The sequence below is a fragment of the Triticum urartu genome, chromosome 4, assembly GCF_003073215.2.
Source record: "Triticum urartu cultivar G1812 chromosome 4, Tu2.1, whole genome shotgun sequence".
Lineage (NCBI taxonomy): Eukaryota > Viridiplantae > Streptophyta > Magnoliopsida > Poales > Poaceae > Triticum > Triticum urartu.
This window is the reverse complement of record NC_053025.1, coordinates 412904177-412913971: the sequence shown is the minus strand read 5'-3', so window position 1 is coordinate 412913971 and position 9795 is coordinate 412904177.

The following is a 9795-nucleotide window of genomic DNA, read 5'->3' as shown; positions in this document are numbered from 1 at the left end:
TTATTGTAGGGTATGAAACTACCTCAAAGTTATCCTTTCTGATCGATCTATTCAAGAGTCCGTAGTAAAATAACACGAAACTATTCTTTCCGTTCAATCTATCCTAGAGTTCGTACTAGAATAACACCTTAAGACGCAAATCAACCAAAACCCTAATGTCACCTAGATACTCCAATGTCACCTCAAGTATCCGTGGGTATGATTATATGATATGCATCACACAATCTCAAATTCATCTATTCAACCAACACAAAGAACTTCAAAGAGTGCCCCAAAGTTTCTACCGGAGAGTCAAGACGAAAACGTGTGCCAGCCCCTATGCATAAGTTCACGGGGTCACGGAACTCGCAAGTTGATCACCAAAACATACATCAAGTGGATCACGTGATATCCCATTGTCACCACAGATAAGCACATGCAAGACATACATCAAGTGTTCTCAAATCCTTAAAGACTCAATCCGATAAGATAACTTCAAAGGGAAAACTCAATCCATTACAAGAGAGTAGAGGGGGAGAAACATCATAAGATCCAACTATAATAGCAAATCTCACGATACATCAAGATCGTGCCGAATCAAGAACACGAGAGAGAGAGATCAAACACATAGCTACTGGTACATACCCTCAGCCCCGAGGGAGAACTACTCCCTCCTCGTCATGGAGAGCGCCGGGATGATGAAGATGGCCACCGGAGAGGGATTCCCCCCTCCGGCAGGGTGCCGGAACGGGTCTAGATTGGTTTTCGGTGGCTATAGAGGCTTGCGGTGGCGGAACTCCCGATCTAGGTTTCTTTCTGGAAGTTTGGGGTTATATAAGAGGTGTTGGAGTCGGGAACAAGTCAGGGGGGTCCCCGAGGTGGCCACGAGGTAGGGGGGCTCGCCAAGGGGGGTAGGGCGCGCCCCCACCCTCATGGTGGCCTCGGGACTCTTCTGGCCCATCTCCGGTACTCCGTGCGCTTCTTCTGGTCCAAAAATGATCTCCATGAAATTTCAGGTCAATTGGACTCTGATTTTCTTTTTCTGCAATACTCAAAAACAAGGAAAAAACAGAAACTGGCACTAGGCTCTAGGTTAATAGGTTAGTCCCAAAAATCATACTTCCTCTGTTTGGAATTACTTGTCTCAGAAATGGATGTATTTAGAACTAAAATACATCTAGATACATCTATTTCTGCGAGAAGTAATTCCGAACGGAGGGAGTATAAAATAGCATATAAATCTCTCCCTACTAATAAAATAGCATATAAAATAGCTTACGTCGTCGGCACTTTTGCATAAAAGTCCCTTCATTTTTTAGAAATTAACCCGCAGTCCTCCTAATATGTCAAAACGAACTGGTACGGGCGATGGAAAAGAAAAAAAAGCTTACCTCCCCCGTCTCCACCTCCAGCGCGCCGCCGCAGTCGGCCCTCGCCCCTCCGCCGCATGCCGCCACCGCCCCAGCGGCTTTCCACCACCGGCGACACTCGACGCCGGCGCCGCACCTTCCCCCAACTCCTCTCTCTCCTCCTCCTTCGCCGTCACCGCTCTTCATCATCTGGGAGACTCCATCGAAATGGGCAGGCGACGCTAGAGTTCACCGGAATGGGTAGGCGGGCGGCGGGCGGCACGAGGAAGATGGAGAATCCGGGCGCGGCGTCGAGGGTTCAGGCGGCTGGTGTGGCAGCTTGCTCCGATGGAGACGGTGTCCTGCTCATCCAGAGAAAGAGAGAGAGACATGGCGTGAGGGGGAGAGGAAAGAGAGGAAGAAATGAGAAGGAGAAGGGGCGCAGGGTGAGGGAGGCAGTCGCCGGCGGTGGCGCCGCTCTGCCGCTGCATCTCTCTTCCCCCACGTCCCTACTGCTACTCTTCTAACTCCATCTCTCTGCTGTCGATTCTCTGTCCGCTGCTACCTCTCCTCTCTGCTCCTTGCTGCCTGTGGCTGTCCCATCTCTCCTAGCACTGTTGTTGCTGCACTTCTTCTGAAGCTCTTCTCAAACCCGTTGATGCAGTTCTTCTCTGAACTCCAACCTGTTGTTGCTTCTCTCTCTCTCTCTCAATTTTTCTGTAATTCTGTGAACCATTGTTGTGCGATTATATGATTTGTGGTATTTGCTTGAGTGAACCTGTAAGGTTTGTACCTTCTGGAAAGTGCTAGCACCTACATATTATCCATTTTTTTCTAAATGTCATGAGGCATGAGCCACAATTTTTCTCAAGAACGACCCTTGGTATATATAAGGCATGCATACAATTTTAATAACACTCTTTTTTCTCTCATTTATCTGTTGGCATAGAGCATCGTATAATATAGAAGATTCATTCAAACATAGCTCTTTGAATATCGGACAAAATATTGGTTGCCTGATTTATTTATAAGAAGATTCTTCTATGTATTTAGTTACATGATTTTAATTTGATCGTCTTCTTTCAACTTTTTTTTGCTGAGTATGATATTTCCTTAGGTTCACCTTGACCTTCACTACTCTTGTGTAAGAGCTTAAGTAAATTGATGTTGTATCATCAGAATCTGTAGCCTTGCACAATTTTTTTTTTGTCTGTACATACACTTCAATTTCTTTCTTACACTGAAATCCCTCTTTGTCACAGGATGAATCAGAAACTGAAGATGATGATCCCATGGACACAGAAGAAGCTTCCTCTGTCCTCATCGCTGCACTGGAGTCTTTCAGCAAAGCTCTGGTGAACTTTGAAATCCAGTTTAGAGAATTGCTCATGACTTGACAGAAATCATTCTTATAAGCACATCGTTTGATTCTATTACTAGGTCAGTCAACTTCAACTACCATGTGGAAGTGGAACTATTGTTGTCTGTTAGTTAAGACAGTCGGGAACTTGATGTTGTCATTCCTGGCTATTTTATTAGGATACTAGCAGCACTTACATGCAGATATGCTTGTGATTCTAAAGATAGTACACTAGGTGATTGATGTGTGGGTCGCTCAAGTCCTGTGGGGTGCTGGGCTAAAGGTGTTCCATATACATGAACCATAAACTGGAATTGAAATTATTCTCCGCACGCACAAGTAAAACCTATGCAAAGTGAACAATCTCACAGTTGCAGCTTATATTCAGTACTTCTTCATTACAACTATCGGTTTCAAAGCATTTTCTTTCTCTAATTCTGCAACTTTATAAACTGCAACTCAGTTTTGCTCACAAATGTCTTGCTCCTCATAAAACTAATTTTCTACTAACTGATTTTCGTATTTCCGTTATAGTTTATTCATTACCATGGTCAAGGAATTATCAGCGTTTTTTCTGACTTGGTCAACTTACCCTTGTAGTAATCTGCCATAAAAGATAGAATGTAAGAAAGGGTCTACTTTAGCAGTTGAGATCAAGATGCTACTCCAATCTATATATGAAACCAAATCAGGTGGGCTCGATGAAAAAGAGGTAATAAGAGATGAACTCTTCCAGTATAAAAAGTTGATGGTCCTAATTAGTTTGTAGCTTATTTCTTGATCACTTTAATTTACACGACATATCCAGGGCTTTTCGTGTTCTGTGGTAATATATTTGATTATAGTCACAGCTTACGCAAGATGATTATTTACGTTCCTAATTTATCTTCCTCTATCATGGTGGTAGGGAAACATCGCCGTTAGTTTGCCTGAGATAGAAGGACTTCACATAATTTTGTCAATAGCATTGATCAGGATATCTTTCTTCTTATTCCTTTCTATTTGTAGACAAGGAAGAACCATAGAGAATCTCGATCCTTACACTGTAGCAGTACCTGAAGCAGAGCAAACCGCTGTCTCAAATTTAATAGTAGATGGAAAGGAATGGTTGTTTTTGTTGCGGGTTACTCCAGGAACAAGTGCATTGTCAAGCTAGATGTTTTATATTATCCGTCCATAATCTGGATGCTTGTGTATCCTGCGACTTGGTTCATCCAGGAGATATTTGTTTTCAAACACAAGTGTGGGCTGCTTGCAGGGTAGAGCATAATTGGATTTTAAAGCCATTTATAATGTCCCGCAAAACTATAAGTTTGAACAAAGGTACATTAAGTTGTGTCACTCACATGGACAGTGTTGCCATCTATAATGCCTTACAAGTCTGAGCTCCATCACGATAATCTGGTTAGTGTGTCGCAAGTCTGCTATTTCTAACTGTACAAATTCTGCACTTATTTAGCATTTTACATGATGCGTAGATTTTTCAGAACAGAAATAAGTGAATCCTTTTAACCTGATTTTGCTATATTATTTAGTTCGAAGTTACTTTGTAAATCCCAGTTTCTCCAGTATTGTAACTCTGTGTCAAATTAAACTGGTATTTCTCTTGTGGACAACTTCAATTTGTAATGTCATGATTTTCTTTTTCAGAAACCACTTCAACTAGCCTAGGGCTATGTCTATTAGTCCTCCAGTATTTCTTGGAATGAGATAGCACATGTTTCTTCAAGTGTCTACACACTACATGAAGTAATTAAGTTTCTTATAGAAGTAGTCAAACCTGGACACCAATTTATTGGAACATTATATTTCTTATAGAAGTAGTCAAACAAGGATATCAATTTATTGGAACCATCAAGGAAGAGACACTCCTGGAGGGTCAGAAGTAATGCAATATATTCTCCCTCTTATGCCTATTTGAAATACAGTTGTAGGGTTGTACTTTGCCACTCATATTGCAGTACTCAACTGTAGCATGGATGGAGCAGGAAAGTATGCTAAACCTTCTAACATGGACACTGCACTTGTACGAGCTACGGGCCACTATTGTTTGTCATATGGATTGTAGATGTAGTGGTAATGTACCACATTTTTCTTTTAGTAAGGATGATATTTGTACGGAGTATAACAATCTGGTTGCTGTGACCTTCCTATTGTCCGTAGAGCCAGAAGAAAAATAGAATAAAAATTTTCATTAGACAAATAATAGAATTGGTGATTGAATATCACATGGCTGTAATTTTATATCTATGTGGGAGCTTGACGTAAGAATACATGCAGAGTATACAAGTGAAAAACATTATTTATTTACAGGCGTTATTACCAGAGTTTTTTTAACAGGGAGGGATCCCGAAGCTTTATTATCATCGTAATAACATGATACAACAATATGACATCCAAGCCCTAAAGAAACAAGAAAATAGATAACAAGTCGATGGACTTTTACAAAAAAGGACCTCAAACTGAGAGACAAAAACATGATCAGGTCCTTGCGTCGGTGTAGGTTGCATCTCGCCGCCGTCAGGGACGAGCGATGAGCCACTTGGGGCAACGAGGTTGCTATGGCAGTATGGCTCGAGGCCATACATAGCCCCCACATAGAAGAAACACTGCCTCCTTGTTAGCATAGCCCTAGAAGGAAGAAAGAGGCGCGCAGACAGACCCATCGCCTTAAAAGGTTGCACTTCAGCCTAAAGAGTCACCAGAGTGACGAACACCGCCCATCGATTGCCAAAGACCAGCTTCAGCGAGCAGCGTAGCTTCATAACAATTGCTGGTGAAAATAAGCTCATATCCGATCATATATTATATTTTTGGATAAAGTTAACACCAAAGCTTCTACCGGTAAAAATTAGGGCCAGTTTGGAAGTGAAAATCCTAATGAAGTCTTGTTGACCTCAAATATTGGCTTTACAAGAAAAGACTCTTTTTTCGCAATAATGGATGAGCAAGAATTTTAGAAACCAATGTTTCATTGTTGTTTCCCGTGGCAACGCACGGGCATTTTACTAGTGCATATAAAACATCCAAGGTGGATAATATAATAGCATGGAACAATCAAAAATTATAGATACACCGGAGACGTATCATGTACCTTGCCATGAGTTTGGCAAAGGGGTACGATATTGATCCAGGAGTGGATCACTAGACAGCGGTCAAAAATATCCTTAGAAGACTAGGGAGATATTTCTCGGTTATGGGGGTGACAAAAAGTTCGTCGTAAAGGGTTACGATGATGCAAGCTTTGACACTGATTTAGATGACTCTAAGTCTCAATCTGGATACATATTAAAAGTGGGAGCAATTAGATAGAGTAGCTCCGTGCAGAGCTTTGTAGACATTTTTTTTTTGCAAAATACATACGTCTCTGAATATGGCAGACATGTTGACTAAACTTCTCTTACAAGCAAAACATGATCACACCTTAGTACTCTTTGGGTGTTAATCACATAGCGATGTGAACTATATTATTGACTCTAGTAAACCCTTGGGGTGTTAGTCACATGGAGATGTGAACTAATCACATAAATATGTGAATTATTGGTGTTAAATCACATGACGATGTGAACTAGATTATTGACTCTAGTGCAAGTAGGATACTGAAGGAAATATGCCCTAGAGGCAATAATAAAGTTGTTATTTATATTTCCTTATATCATGATAAATGTTTATTATTCATGCTAGAATTGTATTAACCGAAAACTTAGTACATGTGTGAATACATAGACAAAACAAAGTGTCCCTAGTATGCCTCTACTTGACTAGCTCGTTAATCAAAGATGGTTAAGTTTCCTAGCTATAGACATGTGTTGTTATTTGATGAATGGGATCACATCATTAGAGAATGAGGTGATGGATAAGACCCATCCGTTAGCTTAGCATAATGATCGTTTAGTTTTATTGCTATTGCTTTCTTCATGACTTATACATATTCCTCTGATATGAGATTATGCAACTCCCGAATACCGGAGGAACACCTTGTGTGCTATCAAATGTCACAACGTAACTGGGTGATTATAAAGATGCTCTACAGGTGTCTCCGGTGGTGTTTGTTGAGTTGGCATAGATCGAGATTAGGATTTGTCACTCCATGAATCAGAGATGTATCTCTAGGCCCTCTCGGTAATGCACATCACTATAAGCCTTGCAAGCAATTTGACTAATGAGTTAGTTACGGGATGATGCATTACGGCACGAGTAAAGATACTTGCCAGTAACGAGATTAAACTAGGTATGATGATACCGACTATCGAATCTCGGGCAAGTAACATACCGATGACAAAGGGAACAACGTATGTTGTTATGCGGATTGATCGATAAAGATCTTCGTAGAATATGTAGGAGCCAATATGAGCATCCAGGTTCTGCTATTGGTTATTGACTGGAGATGTGTCTCGGTCATGTCTACATAGTTCTCGAACCCGTAGGGTCCGCACGCTTAGCGTTCGATGACGATTTGTATTATGAGTTATGTGATTTGATGATCAAAGTTTGTTTGGAGTCCCGTATGTGATCATGGACATACCGAGGAGTCTCGAAATGGTTGAGAGGTAAAGATCGATATATTGGAAGGTTATATTCGGAGACTGGAATGGTTCCGAAGTGTTTCGGGTATTTTCTGGAGTACCGGGAGGTTACCGGAACCCCCGGGGAAGTAATGGGACTTAATGGGCTTTAGTGGAAAGGAGAGAAGGGCCTCAAGGGGTGCCCCCCCCAATGGGCTGGTCCGAATTGGACTAGGAGGGGGCGGCGCCCCCCTCTTTCCTTCTCTCGTCTTCCTCCTTCCCTCCTTCTCCTAGTTGGAATAGGAAAGGGCGGGGGGGGGGGCGAATCCTACTTGGATCGGGAGTCCAAGTAGTACTCCCCCCTTGGCGCGCCCCCCTTGGGCCGGCCACCTCTTCCCCCATCCTTTATATACGTGGGAGGGGGCACCCCAAAGACACACAAGATCAATTGTCTTAGCCGTGTGCTGTGCCCCCCCTCCACAGTTACACACCTCGGTCATATCGCCGTAGTGCTTAGGCAAAGCCCTGCGCCGATAACTTCATCATCGCTGTCGCCACGCCGTCGTGCTGACGGAACTCTCCCTCGTCCTCAACTGGATCAAGAGCTCGAGGGACGTCATCGTGCTGAACGTGTGCTGAACAAGGAGGTGCCGTACGTTCGGTGCTAGGATCGGTTGGATCGCGAAGACGTTCGACTACATCAACCGCATTACTAAACGCTTCCGCTTTCGGTCTACAAGGGTACGTGGACACACACTCCCCTCTCATTGCTATGCATAGTTAGATCTTGCGTGATTGTAGGGAATTTTTTTTAAATACTGTGTTCCCCAACAGATTTCCCCCTCCTGGAGGGAAGTTTACCCGGCGGAATCGCTCTGCCAGAGAGCTAAAGTGCTCCTGCTCGGGTTCCGCCTTGAGACGGCGGAGCTTCATCCCGAAAGTCTTCTCTTGATTTTTTCTAGGTCAAAACCCTTCATATAGCAGAAGATGGGAGTCGGAGGCCTGCCAGGGGCCCCACAAGGCATCAGGGCGTGCCCAGGGGGTGGTTGCACCCTGTTGCCTTACGGGCAACTGGTGGGCCCCCTTGGTACTTCTTTGCTCCAGTATTTTTTATATATTCCATACAAATTCTCTGTAAAAATTTCAGGTCATTTGGAGTTCTGCAGAATAGGTATCTTTGATGCAGCTTTTTCAGGTCGAGAATTCCAGCTGCCGGCAATCTCCCTCTTCATGTAGATCTTGCGAATTAAGAGAGAAAAGGCATTAGAATTGCATCACAAAGTGTTATATTGATCAATAAATTATAAATATTAGTAGGAAAACATGATGCAAAATGGACCCCAAGCTTAGGCCTCGCTTGTCCTCAAGCGAAAGCCAAAATCGATAATCATGACCACATGTTTAGAGAGAGAGAGAGGTGTCGATAAAAACCAAATACAAACATAGTAGCATCATGAACATTATCATAGAAGTAATATATATGTTGGGAAACGTTGCATGGAAAACAAAAAAAATCTACGCACACGTAATGATCTATCCATGGAGATGCATAGCAATGAGGGGGAGAGTTTGTCTATGTACCCTCGTAGACTGTAAGCGGAAGCGTTTGACAACGCGATTGATGTAGACGAACTACTTCTAGATCCGACCAATCAAGTACCGAACGTACGACACCTCCGAGTTCTGCACACGTTCAGCTTGGTGACGTCCCTCGCCTTCTTGATCCAGCAAGTTGTCGAGGTAGTAGATGAGTTCCGTCAGCACGACGGCATGGTGACGGTGATGGTGAAGTGATCTTCGCACGGCTTCGCCTAAGCACCGCGAAAAAATGACCGGGGGTGTAAACTGTGGAGGGGCGCGCCGCACACGGCTAACAATAGATGTTGTATGTTCTAGGCGCCCCCTCCCCACATATATATAGGTGGGAGGGAAGGAAAGGCAGCCAGGGGGCGCCCCAAGTAGGATCCGAATCCTACTTGGGGTTTCCCCAAGTGTCGCCCCCTTTCATTTTTCCATCGAAGAAGAAAGGAAGGGAGAAGAAGAGAAGGAAGGGGGGCGAACCCCCTCTTCTCCTTCTCCTATTCAGCCACCTGCCATAGGGGGGGACCACCCCTTGTGGGCTGGTGTGCTCCCCTCTCATGGCCCATATGGCCCATGTATTTCCCCCGGGGGTTCTGGTAACCCCCCGGTACTCCGATAAATACTCGATACATTCCGGAACACTTCCGGTGTCCGAATACTATAGTCCTATATATCAATGTTTACCTCTCGGCCATTTCGAGACTCCTCGTCATGTCTGTGATCTCATCCGGGACTCAGAACAACATTTGGTCACCAAATCACATAACTCATATAATACAATATCGTCATCGAATGTTAAGCGTGCGGGCCCTACGGGTTCGAGAACTATGTAGACATGACTGAGACACCTCTCCGGTCAATAACCAATAGCGGAACCTGGATGCTCATATTGGCTCCTACATATTCTACGAAGATCTTTATCGGTCGAACCATTATGACAACATATGTTATTCCCTTTGTCTATCGGTATGTTACTTGCCCGAGATTCGATCGTCGGTATCTTCATACCTAGTTCAATCTC